At 41.2% G+C, this 17,919-nt stretch overlaps 1 protein-coding gene across 11 annotated transcripts in view; it reads right to left on the reverse strand.

Annotated features, from left to right (window-relative positions):
• Window positions 1–17,919, reverse strand: part of SUGCT (succinyl-CoA:glutarate-CoA transferase) — a 773,157-nt gene that overhangs the window by 278,964 nt on the left and 476,274 nt on the right. The gene's annotated exons all lie outside the window — the stretch shown is intronic.

The raw sequence follows: 17,919 nt of genomic DNA on the forward strand, positions 1-17,919 counted from the left end.
TATGTTGCAAGTCTAAAAGCTCTCCTTGTAGACCAAGCATCTTGAGATTCCAGGTGTCTCTTCTCTCTCTCCTAGTGCTCTACACCAGCCTGCAGAGTGCCTGATATATAATAAGTGCCCCTTAATCTGTTAAAGGACTAAAAAAAAAAAAAATAATGCATGGAACTCAAGTACAATTTTAAGCCCTGATACTGGAATATTAATGTTTAGAAAGAGCTAAGTTAAACTTAAGGGAAAGCATTCACATATGCCAAAATCTTCCACTCTCCCCCAAATATGACATGCTAAGCAGAAAATGTGAGTAAGTGATTCTTCTTGTGATTCTATTTACTCTAAGCACAAAGACATACTTTGATGTATTGTGCCATTTACAACATGATTAAAGCCACATTCAGCACAGGGAGGAAATGGGTGAGTATGAAGTTGACAAGGGTGGAACATAACATGAGTTTTTGTTTGTTTGCTCAGATTAACATGAGTTTTTGTTTGTTTGCTCAGATTAGATTTAAAATTACCCTTAAAAACCTCCAGTCTCTGCTTTCATGACCATCATTTTACTCCAGCAGAGCATCAGCCCTGAGAAGAAAATCTGACCCCGTGTAGCAAAAGCTTGAAATTCCTCCGGCCAGGTGCCCTGGGGCGGCCGCATGTGTTGCTCTTCCCAGCAGAGGGCGCACAGCCCCCAATACCTCGCCGGACCGGTCCGCAAAACCCGTGGAGCCCGGGGGAAGTTGTTCAATAAACCCAAGCCTCCAAATCCGGGTCAGTGCGCCGACCTCCTGTCCTTGCCTGCTCCCTGGCGCTCTGTTCTCTTCTTCCCACTCACACTGAGGTGTCCGTGAACTTGCAGATCTCAGGCACACCGGGTTTGGAGCAAATGGGGAGAGGGCAAACGGGAGGCTTACGAGTGTTCACTTAGGAGTGTGATGACTTCTTGGAAAAGCAAACTTTAACTCACTCCTACTTACCAGGGCAGCTACAGAAAAGCATCCTCCGCTGGGTATAGCATACACTCTGATTCCTTCATGCTAAGAGTGAGAAAGGGAACCGAGAGGTGGTTTTCAAAATGCCCCTCCCCCAACTTGAAAAAAATTATTTTCTGCTCTTAGTGATTTGGTTTAGATGGTTGAGGCATCAGAAGTGTAACATTAAGGTCATCAGGCTATTAAAAGGCTGACGGCGGGGGGGGGGGGGGGAAGGGGGTTACACTCCTTCCCCTAAATAGATATTCACATTTTAGGAGGGTTAACTAGTGGAGGAGGAGAAAGAATATTACATACTCTCACATTGTAGAGACACATGCTTCTGTTGTTAAGAGTAAGGGCCGGTGATCTAGAAAGGCAAGATAAAAAATAAACTGAACAGATTTCAAGTAGCTCTCAAGGAACCCCACAGTGATTTGTTTGAGGAGAACAAAGGAACATCTCAGTCCTTATGGGGAGACTGTTTGTCTGCTCTGTTAACCCCAAAACCTGCTAAGAGGGAGCAGATAGCAAGGGCCTCTTGTTAATATGCAGAAAGAGTGTGTGAAAAATTGTCTTTTTCCTTCAAAATACACCTCAGGCAGACATGAGAGGTCTACAAAGAATTTTACTCCCTGCACCAGGCTCAGGAAGCAGAATGGGGAAAGACTGTTGGAAGCCCACGGGTGCTTCTGACTGGGAACAAAGTGGGGAGCTGGGGAGGAGTGAAAGACAAGCTTGATGTAGCTCATGACAAGTCGTACTATGGGGTATGATTTTATCCCCATGCCAAAAGAAAACACTGGAGAGGTTTAAACAGGGAGTGACATGATCAGATTTGCATGTTGGGAAGATCACTCTAGAAAGAGAAGACAGTGGGGCGAGTTTATGCATATCAAATATGAAATGTTAAATTAAATTTCATGCTCACTAATTCTGATAAGGCCTAGCAAGAGCATAAATTTATTTTTGAAAACCGGGACGTACCCAATAAGAATGGGGAGATTCTTCTATTTCTAGTCTGTTAGCCTTACCCTAGACCTTAAGGATCCCCATTTTTGCAGTCCACAAGGCCTAGGGCCAGGTGAACTCAGAATAAAATCTCAAGTGACCTAACTTGCAACACTACTTTCCAACTAGAAAAGTAGTATTTATTAGACAGACACTTAATTTAATTTCACAAATACTTAACGGGGCTGCTACTAGGTTAAACCACTGTACTAGACCCTGCTGGGAACTCTGAGATTAATAAAATGCAATCTCTGTCTTCTAGAAACTCATAGACTACTTCAAATCAAGTAGAGAGGAAAACACTTTTTTATGGGGTATCTTAAGGCAAGTAAACATACCAACGAAAGCACTTTTTATTGTCATTGTGCATTTGTATACATTCATAAGTATCTAAGCCCTCCCTATTCTCTAAGCATGAACACACAGTTTGAATTTAGAAACATCAAATTTAAATCAATTTTTTTTCTATATTCTTAAGTTGTATTTCTCCTAAAAGGCTGAGGCTGGCTATTCAAAAAAAAAAAAAAAAGTGAGCACCAAACTAGAGAATGACTGTGAGTGAAAAATGTACCTAATTCCTCTTAAAATTTACATTCCCAAGGAGCTCAGATGAGAGTCTTTTGTTCCCTCAGACCCATTTATGTTTAAAATGGCTATGCCAGCCCATCTGCTCCAAAATCCCATTGTTACTGCAGGTCTGAGAAGCAGCCACCCAGGGACTTGGGGAGGTCCCTGTCATTTTCAGGAAGCAAGTGGGCAAATCCTAAGGGCATCAGTTCTGTCGAAAAGGATGATGAGGCTACTACAAATAATGGCTAGTATGGGATCGCTAATCCCTGGAAGGGGGGCAGAATGCATCCAGAAGTAACTGAAGTAGATGACAAAAAGAACTGAAGAGGTCAGAAAGGAAGGAAATGGTTCTGGCATGTTCTCAGGAGGCCCCACTGCTTCAGTAACTCTCGTTTTGGGGTTTGTTTGTCTGTTTGTCCTCATGCCTGGAGTAAGTATAGAGCCAGAGCGAGAGGCTAGACCTACAGTCTAACCCTGTTATAGCAGACAGGATTAGGGAACAAAGGAAATCTGTTTCACTCAGCAAAGTTGAGCTGCGATTATTTAGTAGGAACCGTGTTTAAAACCCTAAGTATTGTTACACGCGGAGGCCTTCAACATAATGACCTAAATTAACATTTTCGTTTCCGTGCAAAAGTGAAATCGTATGTCTATACAAGGCCAAAGGAACTATTTCTAATTAGATATGCTAGATGCTTTAAAATGAAAACTTCCAGGCAGAGGGCAATTCTGGATTTTTCAATACACATTGAATCTGGCCATTAGAATGTTTAGAAATGATTTTGTGTGATATTTTCTAGGAGTGGGCTTTCTGCAGCAGAGCTATCATCCAACACTGGAGAGGGGAACGTCCACGTCATGGAACTTTGCGTTAATAAACCACAAGGCAAAGCCGTGGTATTGTGTGGTTCACATGATTATTTCCGGAACACACTCGAAAGCTTCAGAAAATGCTTCTAAGAGGTATTAGTTTATCACGCAGAAATCCATTACCCTAGCAGCACACGGATTTGTGGCAAAGACACGTGTGTCGGGTGGTTACGGTCCACAGGGGAGCCTGGTGTCTGCAGGCCCACCATCTCTCCCTTTGGTTCCTGACCAGATGGGCCAGGAGCTTCAGAGCCACACAAGAAGACAGAAGATAAACTCAAATAACGATGAATATTTAGTGTGTACATCCAGATGCCACACACTACATGTTTCTCACTTGTACCATTATTACCCTGGAAACGATCTGTTTCCTTTTGTATCATCTAGGCGGGGATCTGTTTGTTTTCCTACTAACATGAGCAGTTCTGTGTTTCGTGTAAACATGTGACCTGAAAAACATAGTCCTGGTCTCCTCCTTCTTTCTGGAATGCACACCAGATGCACAGAATTCCATGTATGTTGCGATTAGAATGACAGAGGTCCATGTTCCAGAAAAATATTGGAACAGAGTACAGAACACAGGTACCAAAAAATGTACTTGAATACCACCCATATCAAAGTAAAGATGGTTTCAAAACAAAACAAAGCTGTCTTTAAGTAGAAAATCCTGGGGCGCCTGGGTGGCTCAGTCGTTAAGCGTCTGCCTTCGGCTCAGGTCATGATCCCAGGGTCCTGGGATCGAGCCCCACATCGGGCTCCAGGCTCAGCGGGAAGCCTGCTTCTCCCTCTCCCTCTCCCCCTGCTTGTGTTCCCTCTCTCACTGTGTCTCTCTCTGTCAAATAAATAAATGAATGAATGAATGAATAAATAGATAGATAGATAGATAGATAGATAGATAGATAGATAGATAGACAGACAGAAAATCCTGTGTCCCATGCTCACCCCATGGGCATATCTACTTCCTTTACACACAATGAATGCCCATTCAGTTAAATCTAATCCACAGGTTAGGAAAAACATCTCTGCCTGGATTCTTTAGAAATTCTGAATGTGTATGCTCCCATGACTAGGAAAAGAAAAGTGGTTTACTTGGATTTTAACAAATTCCACTTTTCCCCAAAGTATCTGAGGCTTGATTTTTTTTTTTTTTTAAAGTAGCCTCCATGCCAGGTGTGGAGCCCAACACAGGGCTTGAACTCAAAACCCGGAGATCAAGACCTGAGCTGAGATGAAGAACTGGACGCTTAACGGACTGAGCCACCCAGGCACCCCGAGGCTTGATTTTTCGAATCACACAGGAAGTCAAGTACCAAGTCTCCTGTGTGTCCCGCCAGAGCAAAAGGAGCAGGGATTGTTACGACTTCATACCCCAAACTTCTGTGAAAGCTCTGGAGAGTAAACTGGTTCCCTGATAAAGCTCATGCCATTTGCAAAATTAATACCTTGGATACAAATGATAACCCCTTCATCCAGCAACAAAGATGTGTTGGATTCTGGTGAAGGGATTTTTCAGCATGTCCTCTTCAGTTTGGTTAAGAAAGCCTTGCACGAAGTAACTTTTAGATGTGCGGGAATCCAGCTTGAATCTAGACGGGGGTTTATACACATCTGACCAATGGGTGGCTAAGAATTCTGGCTTTTGTGCTTTCATTGTTGGAATTTTTTGCTTTTATTTGTTTGGAGGACAGGTTCCTGAAAATGAATAGTAAAATGGTTTTGAGTACACATCCAGGAAGAGACCCTGACAGAACCCAGTATGGCTTCCCCACAATGAGACACGCAGGGGCACCTTGAAAGAGCTTGAACAGCCCAGGTGCCCTCTCATTTCATGCGGACGCCAGATTCCTAGAGCGGGCCCTGGTGACCACATAAGGCACTACCCCAACTGACCTGAGGGTTTGGACTCCAGCAAGGGCATCAGCGGCTGAACTGGGAAAAATGAGAGTGCAACTAGAAACCAGGAATTATGCTAGTGAGTGGACACGGTACTTCAGTTTATTCTGTATTATCCACAAGCCAGTAAGCCCAGGGAAACTTGGTTTAGAAATCAAAAACCATTGGATTTGAAGTTTGTTTCTAGAAAGAGTAAGAGAGTCTTAAGAAAATCAAATGGGCAGTTTGGGGGGAAGAGAAAAAAAAGACTTGTAATCAATAAGGTTACTTAGATGACTCAGAATTACGGTCACACAGGAAATCTTATAAGACGAACCCATGCAGGGGAGGGCTGAACAGCCTTCTGAGGGACCAGCTTTGGTGCCGAAGTTAATGTAACCCCCAAAGCAAAAGCAAGTAAACCACTGCAATTTGGTGCAAAAAGCATAGCTATCATCTAACCTCCCATGCTTCATTTCCTCAACTTTAAATAAAGACATTCCGAACCCTCCAATTTATAGTCAACAATCTAATTTCCTAATTAATGAGAATGCAAAAGCTACCCACAAGCTTCTCGAAACACTCCCCCCACGCTGTGGTATCCTACAGCAAGGACAACATGGCAAGCCCAGCTCAAGCACCAGCTTCTGAGGCTTCCCTGAAAGGACTGGTTTCAACCTCCCTTTCTTGCATCTGACCGCAAAGCAGAGCTGCTTCCTGTGGCTTCTCAAATAAGCAGCAGAAACAAGAGACGGCATTTCATTCAGAGGGAAGTGAGGAGGGTGAACCGCATTTAGGCTTTGCTCACAATTCCATTTCTGCGGCCACCATCACGTTCAGAACTGTGGATGGAAAAAATACATATATGGTCTCGGAGGTGATGGAGACGATCTTTTCAGGAATCACTATTCCTTTGTTGGTATTTTGAAAATCCAATATGCTCCCTCTTTCCAAGTCATTTTAAAGAGAATACTCTCAATCCTAGAAGTCATGTATCACCCATGAGAAGTTTGGAAATGGGTAGCCTGTACACAAAGATGCTGTGTTTGGGATGGCGGGTGTCATTCACAGGTCAAAGTTATCAACTTCTATCACCTGCTTTCCATCTGATTTTCCAAATCACATCCCACAGTTATTTCTCACTCCCCATGCATCCCAACAAACTCCTTTCCAAATGTATGTCTCATGAGATCCGTGCCTGCTCCAATCACCCTGGATTCACTATTTCCTTAACACTTTCATGTCTACCTAAACAGACGCTCTTGCCATAGGGCCTTTCTTTCTCTAGTTTTCTAGTAGGAAAAAAAAAATCATATACTTTGAGACCCAAATTAATTACCACTTCTATGAAGCCTCCCTCCAATCACCTTTCACCAGAGCTTCTGGCTCTGTAATAATTACATAGCCTGGTGTGTATTTGAATTTACTGTGTATGTATCTGTCTGTCTCCCTGAGCAAGGGTCAAGGTATTGATTTCCTCTTCATTGGTGGCCAAGATGACTGGAATCTCCCTGATGAATCATGCCTCTAACCATGATCTACTGACAGACTAGAGCATCAAGGGCCCAAAGAGGGACCTGCTCAGGCCCCATACTTAGGAGAGAAGTGTGGTTCTGTATAGTGACCGCTGTGGTCACTTACCCTTTCACACTGCTCTACTTGGGCGACAGCTCAGCATGTAAGTGTGGATTGGGGCACCTGGGTGGCTCAGTCGGTTAAGTGCCCAACCTTCGACTTCAGCTCAGGTCATGATCTCAGGGTCGTGAGATCGAGGCCCGTGTCAGGTTCCGTGCTCAGGCCAGAGTCTGCTTGTCCCTCTCTCTCTCTCTGCTCCTCCCCCTGCTCTCTCTCTCTCCCCCCCCCCAATAAATAAATAAATAAAATCTTTAAAAAAGAAAAAAAGGATGTAAGTGTGGATTGAAGCAGCTGATGTCTTGGCATGTGGTATCACTTGGACCTGTGGGGGGATCTGGACCAGCAAGAGTATTATCACTCTAGAGGACAAAAAAGCCACTTTGTGGGAAGCTGTGGGCACACTACGTGGCAGACATGAAGAAAAGGCAGCAGTGGACTGATAAGACTTTTCAGCCTTTTTATAATCTTTTGGATAAAATAAAGCACTGCATTTGGGGGGACAAATTGATGGAGAAGGCAGATGATAGTCTTGGAGTGTTCCAAAGGTTAGCGGGAAAAAGAAGAGAAATATTACCCGTATCCATCAGGTTAGGCTAGATGATGCTACAGGAACTCCCCCAAATCCCAATGGCTTAAAACAACAAAGATTCCTTTTTCTCACATGCTATAATAATAACTTCGGGTCAGTGGTAGACTCTGCTCCTTTTAATCACTCAGGGACTCAGGCTGACAGAAGCTACCATCTCAAGCATTTACCAGTCCACCATGCCGAAGAGGATGCAAGCTGTGTAGGGTCTCAGGCCCGATGTTAAACGTCTTGGCTTGGAAATGACATACGCCCTCTGTTCACAACACGTTGGCCAGATCGAGTCGCACAGTCCCATCTCAAGCTGTCGGAGAGCCAAGAAGTGCAGTCCTACCATGTCGCCAGAAGGCAGAAAGCTGGAAATATTTGGTAAACAGCACTGATGACTACCACATGACCTTATTTGTAACCCAAGCTTGTAAAGTAGATCACAGTTGTTACAATAAATTGAATTGTATTTTACTGAAATAGGTTTTCCTGTTGATTTAGTTTCAATGAATAAAATGCACATTGTTCATAGATGTTGTGAGAGTCTCTGCATCCAGTTTGAAAGATTCTAGAAAAATATATTGGATCCTGAAGTGGCACAAGTGCATGGTTAGACCCTGAAGGACTTTTGCTAAGGAAGCCTGTTCAGACCGGCTCCTGTTGTTTGATAAATACATTGGAAAAAACTAATCCAGTTATCAATGATCAGATTTTTAGGATTTAAGAATCTCCTTTTAAAGGAAGCAAAGTCTGATGGAAAACAAAGGTTGATTAGAATGGCAAAAATCTATGAAACACAACTTCCTCATCTTCTACCTCCCTGCTGCTTAACTTCAGAGTCTCAGAAGCTTACATGCTTCAGTGTTTCTATCCAAATATAGATAACATTATTTCATCCAGTTATCAGATATCCATTCAACATCCTCTGGGTACAGGCACTTGGCTGGACTTCATTCATAATTTCATTGGTCATACAGACCAAGAGAAAAGATGAATGATCCTTGACCTCATGAATCTTATAACCTGATTACCCCTAGTGATCGAAATCACTTGGTTCTAAATAATAGAATGTGGTAACACATGATAAGCATCCTATGAAAATTACTAAGACTTTCGCTGATGTGTTAAATGCACTGGTATCTAAGCCCCGAAAGGGAGGTAATAGGAAAAATAAGTGATAGGGAAGACAGGAATACAAGAGGCAAATGAACACTTTAACACCTTACTAGAGCCGCTGAGAGATCTTCATCCATCCCTGACCACTGGACCTCCAGCATGCAATGAAACACAGGTCCAACGTAAAAGGTAAGTGAAGTCAAACCTGTCAGTGTGGCCCACTCATGAAGTGAAGCCTCATGTTTTCTTGGCTAGCTCGTAGGGCCTGTAAGTATTCTCCTTTGACTTCTTAAGTATTCAACTTAGAACAATTTGTCCGTGTTTGAAAGACTCCAATTTCCTAAACGACGTACAAAGATTTACACTGCAGTAGCAGCATGCCACATTACCAAAATGTTCCCTATATCTTCGCAAAAGCAGTTCTAGAATTTTCTCCGTGTCTCTGCAGTCCTTTTAATATTGGTGGTACCAACGTGTCTTCCAAGGACTTGGTGTACTCCCAATGCCTATTGTAGCTTTATTTTTTAGCTATTTTTATTGGAAGGAGTAAACTATTAAAATACAAAGGATCCTTTTAAAGCTACAAAGAAAATGTGCAAAAAGCAATGAAAAAGCTAAGAAATGGTTTCTAAATTAAACCGTTTGTTTTATTATTAACAATAACAATAAAGTAAGTCACACAGCCCATAAGTCCTCCCAGATGAGACATCTGCAGGATTCTTGGGTCTGAAAAGAACCTTAGCTTATAAACATGTCAGTCATATTCTGAATAAAATGAAGATTTCACACTACATGGGAATGTGACTATTTGCCCTTCAACATGTCCAAGATTTAGTGTTCTTTTAAGATGATTTTCCTTCCAATTATTTGTCCTATTTAGGGCACTTTTTTCCATCAACTTTAGGCGGGGGAAAGGTAACAGTAACTGCTTTTGATGAATATAAATTGTTTAAGCATCTAAGTTTAGGATCATAAGCCACCAACTCTTGGTACAAATTCTAAATTCTAGCCAGCTCACAGGTGTGAATAGGCTATGTTATATATATATATATATATTTTAAGATTTTATTTATTTGAGAGAGAGAGAGAGCGAACACAAGCAGGGGGGAGGGGCAGAGGGAGAGGGAGAAGCAGGCTCCCCCCGGAGCAGGGAGCCCCATGCAGGACTCGATCCCAGGACCCTGAGATCATGATCTGAGCTAAAGGCAGATGCTTAACCAACTGAGCCTAGTGTGGCCCATTCATGAAGTGAAGCCTCATGTTTTCTTGGCTAGCTCATAGAGCTAGGTGCCCTAGACTCTGTTATGTCTTAACCTTTGTTAACAAACCCCATCTCCAAATTTTGGTTATCACATTTCACTTTTAATGAGTTGTGACTGCTGAGTGATCCTGAGGCAGAGAGTGGTCGTATAGCTCTAGCTAGTTCCTGACATTACAGTGAAAATTCATTGTACTCTTCTTTTCCATGGCAGAAAGAAAGAAAGAGAGAGAGAGGGAGGGAGGGAGGGAGGAAGGAAAAGGAAGGAGTGTATCTAGTAGCCCATGGACATATGCAACATAAAGGGAGCTGCCAAAAGTTCCTGAAGTTTCTCCTTTTCTGTGCCTCTGTCCAAGAAGTCATATGAGGCCTTGTCCTCCGCCTCCAACGTGTTGTCAGTCTTACCAACGTCAACTTGCCAATGAACCACTCTCAACTTTCTATGAAATGGTTTTCAAGGTTCACAGGCTCTACTCCATTTGCTTCTCTGCCCAAGGCATTAATGCTCATCATAATGTATTACAGCAGAAATTAAAGCAGCACAATACATTTCCTGAAGCGCCCACAGATGGAACGGGGGAATGGAAAGAATGCGGCCTTTCACGTCATACAGATCCATCAGTTTGCAGCATTATGACCTAGGCCAAATAACTTCACCTTTTTTAGGAGCCCATTTTCATCAGCCATCATGTGGAGGAGAAGAGTTTCATCACAGAGTTATGGCAGATGGCATCGAGGATAAGATACTTAAAGCTATTTCTTCTATATAATATTAAATATATGGAGAACATTCTTTTTCCCGATGTCTGACCAAAAAAAAAAAAAAAATTTCCTTCTTTTTTTCATGATCCAGGCAGGAGGCAAGTCCAGAGCGAGAATGATTCGGTGATGACACAGAAAGAGGACACTGCCAATAAACTACTCTGAGGAGAAAAGATGCATTAAAGGGGTGATCTTCATTCTAAACCCAGCAGAGTGGCCTGAGGGGCTGGAGAGGTGGGCTGGGGAAACCCCAAGCAGATGAGACTTCAGATTTCTTGCCCTACTTCCACCAAAGTAGCTGTCTTTGTCCTGTTTCATCCTGACCACGTAGAAGGGTGGAATTAGGAAATGCACCAGTGATGGCCTAGTTACAGTCTTCTAGTTGGTGCCACACACCGGGCTGTAGTCCTGTGAAGGGAGAAGGCGTTTCCCCCCGAAAAGGACAGCTGCTCTCCCTGTGAGTAAGCCTGGGAAAGTTTCAGAGTGGGGCCGGCACATCTGGGGCCGAGGTCTGGCCTGATCCCCAGGCTGGAGGCTGAGTGGTGTTGGTGGCGGAGGATGAGCCGTTCCTGCCCTGTGGGGGGGGCTGAGCAAGGCCAGCGCTGGCCTACAAAGGGTCTGGGCTGGGTCTGGACTCGTGCTGCTTCCAGGAGTCATTCCCTGGGCTGTTTTCTCCCTCTGTCACCACCCCGCACCCCCCAATCTCAGGTGTGTCTCATATGAAGTGACACAGTAAGTTCTGATGGACATGTGTCCATGTTCGGAGAAAAGTAGTACAATGTCCTTCTTTGGAAACCAAAATGTGGAGTCATTGTCACTGGAAGAAGGCACCTCACCTAGCATGCTCTCCCAAGGCAAGCATTTGGTGACTTCAAGAGCCTGAGCTAGACAAACAGGAGACAGGGAGAAGGAGGTACAGATTCTTGGGCATGCATGAGGCAGAAACAGAAAGAAATAATAATAAATTAACACTTCTATGGCATTATGTGTGCCAAGCACTAAGTGCTTTACAATTATTTACTCACTTGATCCTTACCAGAACTCTACTAGATAGAGATCCTGATTTTACAGAGAAGGAAACTGAGGCATAAGGAGGTTAAGTCACTTACCCCAAGTGGGGTAATTAAATTGAGAACATTTTGAGATAGGCTAATTCTCAGCCGTTTGGCAAGTAGAGGCTCCTGCCATAAGAACTGGGTATGAAAAGGAAGTGTGATCATATCTTACAATTTTGCTAGAGGTGAGAATATTTTAAATAACATTTTATTTGAAAAAAATAGTTCCAAGGGGCGCTTGGGTGGCTCAGTCGTTAAGCCTCTGCCTTCGGCTCAGGTCATGATCCCAGAGTCCTGGGATTGAGCCCGAAGTCGGGCTCCCTGCTCAGTGGGAAGCCTGCTTCTCCCTTTCCCTCTGCCTGCCTCTCTGCCTACTTGTGCTCTCTCTCTCTGTGTCAAATAAATAAAATCTTAAAAAAAAAAAATGACTTAGGAATCACAGACCTGTACCCCTAAAACAAATAATACATTATATGTTAACAAATATATATATATATATATATATTGAAAATGTTGCCTAACTCAAGGTAAGAGCCTCATCAGCAGAACCCGAATACAGAATGTAAAATCAAAATGAAAAGTCTCAGGCACGATTTTCCTTCTAAGTTTACTATACTTTTTCCAAATATGACCCAGGGCCCCACTCCATCTGCATCTCCCTAGGTTAGCAACCTCACATTTTAGAGTGTTCACAGCCCCCACCTTCTTGTTTCCATTGCCTCTCTGCTGCAAGCTCTTCACCCACCATTCCTCTGCCCAACGCCTGCAGACTTTCTCTTCCGGACAACCAGTGACTATAAGATTTCACATAGTCGAGCCTGCAGATCCATCATTATTTTATCTGAATCTCTGTTGCAAGGGAATGACAGAGACAACACACACAGATCCCTATCTTTCGGGCCATAATTATCAGTAGCTAAACTGGTCCAGTTCATGAGTATGGCAATGAGCAAGTCACAAAAAAAGAAAGTGATTTTAATGAAAATCAAACCCAACTTTTCAACAACTGTTTGCACCTGTCCTTCAACATGACCAAAGATTTGTCTTCCAATGTAAGTTTGATATCCCTACCACACAGCTAAATAATTCTGTCCTTTTGCAGTTCTTCTCTATTTTGTGAAAAGAAATAACTAGAAATGAGTAGAAAAGGCAAAGGACTATATCCAAAATGCTTTAAATCTAGTAGAAGATCTAAAAACGAAGTCATGAAATCGACAAAGTTACCGTTTTGTTCTTTGATTTTTAGTTTTCTTCAACTGTCGAAAGAATTTTGTCATGGGGATATTAACATTGCCCTAACACAATTAATACTCAACAAGTTCTCTAACTCTACTTATATCTATCTCTTTCCCCCTATATATCTTTAAAGTGAAATTACAAGGAGAAAAATAAAGGGGGTAAATATGAAAATGTTGCCTAGGATCATAGTTGTAAGGATACACACACACACACGCACACACACACACACACAGGTACACTATGTATCTAAATAATCTACAAGATTACTAAATGGAGTGAGGGGCCACCAAGACACCAATTACTGAGTTTGTATCAGTTCAAGAAGCACTTTTATTTACATTATTTTAATTATATCTCTCTTTGAAATTTTATTATACGTAGATGTAGATATTTAATTATATATTTATCTGTACTGCAACAGAAATATTTCCTAGCTATCAAAAATATCAGAGGGCAGTTTTCTCTGCAAATGTATGCATTATACCACTCAGGACTCTAGGAAAAACAAGTACGTGACTGAAAGATAAAATCAAAGGAAAAAAAAATAACATTCATTCAGGGCTTTGTAGCCAGCAAAGTGTTTTCATATTCATCACCTCAAATTCCACAGGAGTAAATGGAATTATTCGTAAAAAAAACATATCCTGTAATTTACACTTTCCCTAAGAAGACTATTTTAGGATTAACCAGGATTATTGAAGGATTATTATATATGATGTTAATAAAGCCTGAATCTGGAGGAATGTTTAAAGCAGAAGACCAAGAAAAATGCTTAAATCATAAACATTAACTAATCTTGTTTACAGTTCTTTATTAAGATTAATCACTTTTTAAGCATAAAACCCTACACATTAGAAATGTGATCGTGGGAAAGTTATTTAACTACTCTTTACGTCCGTTATAAAACAATTTCTTCAGTTATAAAACAGAGATAACCCCTTACCTGCTCACAGACAACAGACTGCACCGTATAATATTTTGACATCCCCTCTGCCTAAATATTTAATGTATCTATGGTTTTATGAACACACAACAACATGAACGAAGACAAAGTCATGTAAGCCTTTTAGATAATCAATTCTGCATGACAGCTTTCTTGGAAATATAAAAAGAGGAAATCAGTATCTGCAAAAAGATATCCATTACACTATTGTCTCATGTAAGTGGCTTGTTGTAAAAACAAGAATTTCATTATGTATTGGGAAATTTTAAAGCAAGCTTTCAAAGGGTCTCATGACCTCATGTGGTAGTTATTCTTCACTTAAACAAAATGAAAAGAAAATGGGATAAATCATATGACATCTTACCATTCAAGTTTCATTAAAATATCTTTCCCTCTTCCACGTTCAGCGTCTTTCCCATGCCAATGGCAAATAAACACCAAGTTGAATAAACATTTACTGTGTCAATTCATGTTAAATATAAATTTAACTGCTTTAGACACACACACACACACACACACACACATCTCTTTTAAGAGTCTTAAATTCCTACATCACTTTTCTGTTGTATGTGTGTGTGCATATAATAAATATGAAGATATATTTAGACACAAAAAATTAGAATTATTTATTTTTCAAAATAGCTGAGTTAGAGTAACCAACCATATTCCCACCTGCCTTTGTGAAAATAAACTTGGATCTATCTGTAAGTCTTTCTTTTTCAGTCAAGTTTATTGAAGTACAGTTCACATACAATGAAATCCACCCTTTCTGTTTTGAGTTTCTGTGAGTTTGACAAATGTCAGGTAACCATCACTACAATCAAAATATAGAATATTTCATCATGCCCCCAAATTTTCTTGTTTTTCAATAGTCAATCCCTGCTCTTCACCCCTAGCTCATGGCGGCCTCTGATCTGTTTCCTGTCCCTACAATTTTACCTTTTCTAGAATGTCATATGAATGGAATCATACAGTATATATTCTTTTATATCTGGCTTCTTCCAATGAAGCATAATGCATTTGAGACTCGTCCATATTGTTACATTTATCTGTAATTCTGCAACTGTTTATATTGCGAAGGAGTACTCCATTGGTTGGGTATATTGCATTATTTGTTTATCCATTTATCAGATGAAGGATATTTGGGCTATTTTCTACTTGAGAGTCTTTCTTAACATGTCAAAGCATGAGACAATATAGGATGGTAGTTAAGAGCCTAGGTTTTTGAGCTAGACAGACCTTAGTTCAAATCCAAGGTCTGCCGTATATATTAATTTGTTCCCTTAGGCAAATTACTTTTATTTTCTGAGTCATAATATTGTTGTGAAGATTAAAGTAGTATGTGACTTGTATCAATTAATAGCTGCTATTACTATTACTATTATCTCTAGTTCTCAAACTGTGCTTTACTTCTAGTCTTCAAATTGATCCCAAACATAACATCTTTAACCACCTCAGAGCTTCCACTATATCCCTTCACTTAAAATACACCACCCCTTCTTTCTGCTTCCCATCCTCAAGACCCAAGTTCATCTTCCCCCACGAGGAAGGCCACACATCCCAATCCATAGTCTACATTTATCTTTCCATTCTCCACATTCCTGTAGCACACATTATCCGATCTGTTAGCAACTACCCACATGTGGCTTTTCAATTTTAAATTAATTACAGTTTAAAATTTAAACCCAATTCCTCAGGCACAGTAGCCATATTTCAACTGCTTAGCTTGAAAATGTGGCTAGTGGCTGCCATATTGGACAACAAAGCCACAGGCATGCCTCATTTTATTTCACTTTACTTCACTGTGCTTTGCAGATACTGTGTCGTTCATAAATTGAAGGTTTGTGGCAACCCTGTACTGAGCAAGACTATCGGTGCCACTTTCCAACAGCATTTATTCAACTTGGTAACTCTGTCTCACTTCAGTAATTCTTGCAATATTTCAAACTTTTTCATTATTATTGTGCTTGTTATGGTGATCTGTGATCAGCGATCTTTGATGTTTCTATTGTCATTGTTTTGGAGCACCATGAACTTAATAATGAATGTGTATGTTCTGACTGCTTCACCGACCAGCCATTCCCCCATCCTCCCCCCTTTGAACCTATTTCCTGAGACACAAAAATATTGAAATTAACCCAATTAAAAACCCTACAGGGGCCTCTAAGTGTTCAAGTGAAGAGTCTTACACCTCTCACTTTAAATCAAAAGCTAAAAATAATTAAGCTTAGTGAGGAAGGCATGTCAAAAGCCAATACAGGCCAAAGCTAGGGCTTTTGTGCCAAAAAGTTAGCCAAGTTATAGATACAAAGGAAAAGTTCTTGAAGGAAATTAAAAGTGCTACTCCAGTGAACACATGAATGATGAGAAAGCAAAACAGACTTACTGCTGATATGGAGAAAGTCTTAGTGGTCTGGATAGAAGATCAAACCAGCCACAACATTCCCTTAAGCCAAAGCCTAATCCAGAGCAAAGCCCTGACTCTCTCTTCAATTCTCTGAAGGCTGAGAGGGGTGAGGAAAGCTGCAGAAGAAAGGTTTGAAGCTAACAGAGGTGGGTTCATGAGGTTTAAGGAAAGAAGCTGTCTCCATAACATAAAAGTGCAAGATGAAACAGCAAGTGCTGATGTAGAAGCTGCAGCAAGTTCTCCAGAAGATGTAGCTGAGATACTAAGTGATGGTAGCTGCACTAAACAACAGATTTTCAGTGTAGACAAAATAGCTGTCTACTGGAAGAAGATGCCATCTAGGACTTCTATAGCTGGAGAGAGAAGTCCATGCCTGGCTTCAAAGTTTCAAAGGACAGGCGGGCTCTTAGGGACTAATGCAGCTGCTGACTTTAAGTGGAAGCCAATGCTCATTTATCATTCTGAAAATCCCAGGGACCTTAAGAATTATACTAAATCTACTCTACCTGTGCTCTAAAAATGGAACAACAAAGCCTGGATAGCAGCACATCTGTTTACAACATGGCTAACTAAATATTTTAAGCCCACTGTTGAGACTTACTGCTCAAAAAAAAAAAAAATTCCTTGCAAAATATGACTGCTCATTGACAAAGCACCTGGTCACCTAAGGGCTCTGATGAAGAAGGACAATGAAATTAATGTTGTTTTCATGTCTATACTAAGAGCATCCATTCTGCAGCCCAAAGACCAAGAAGTAATTTTGACTTTCAAGTCTTATTATTTAAAAATACATGTCATAAGGCTACCATAGTGATTCCTCTGATGAATCTGGACCAAATAAGTTGAAAACCTTCTGGAAAAGATTCACTGTTCTAGATACCATTAAGAAAATGTGTGTTTTATGGGAAGAGGTCAAAATATCAACATTAACAGGAGTTTGGAAGAAGTTGATTCCAACCCTCATGGAGACTTTGAGGAGTTCAAGACTTTTGTGGAGGAATAAGTGCAGATGGGGTAGAAACAGCAGAACTGGGATTAAAAGTGGAGCCTGAAGATGGGACTGCATTGCTGCAATCTCATGATAAAACTTTAATGAATGAGGAGTTGCTTCTGATGGAGAAGCAAAGAAAGTGATTTCTTGAGATGGAATCTACTCCTGGTGAAGATGCTGTGAAGGCTGTGAAAATGATAACAAAGGATTGAGAATATCACATAAACCTCGTTGGTAAAGCAGCAGCGGGGTTTGAGAGATGGGCTCCAATTCTGACACAAAGTCTACTGTGGGTAAAATGCTATCAAACAGCATTGCATGTTACAGAGAAATCATTCTTGAAAAGAAGAGCCGATCAATGCGGCAAAGTTCGTTGTTATCTTATTTTAAGAAACTGCCACGGCCAGCCCAGCCTTCAGCAACCACCACCAGCAAACAATGATATGGCATCTTCCAGGTGATGCTGAGCCACCTGGAAGATAAATGCTAAAGGAATTTAAAAGAAGAAATGATTACCAAGGTCTGGCGGGAGGTAAAGAAGTGGGTCATTAAAAATTTAGGACAAAAATGAAAAAGAGTATTCCAGGTATGTAAAAAAGGAGGCAGAACCCTATATCATACTTTTCTACATTCCTTCCAGAGCATCAAGCACAG

This window comes from Halichoerus grypus, chromosome 12 (assembly GCF_964656455.1).
Source record: "Halichoerus grypus chromosome 12, mHalGry1.hap1.1, whole genome shotgun sequence".
In the NCBI taxonomy this organism is placed as follows: Eukaryota; Metazoa; Chordata; class Mammalia; order Carnivora; family Phocidae; genus Halichoerus; species Halichoerus grypus.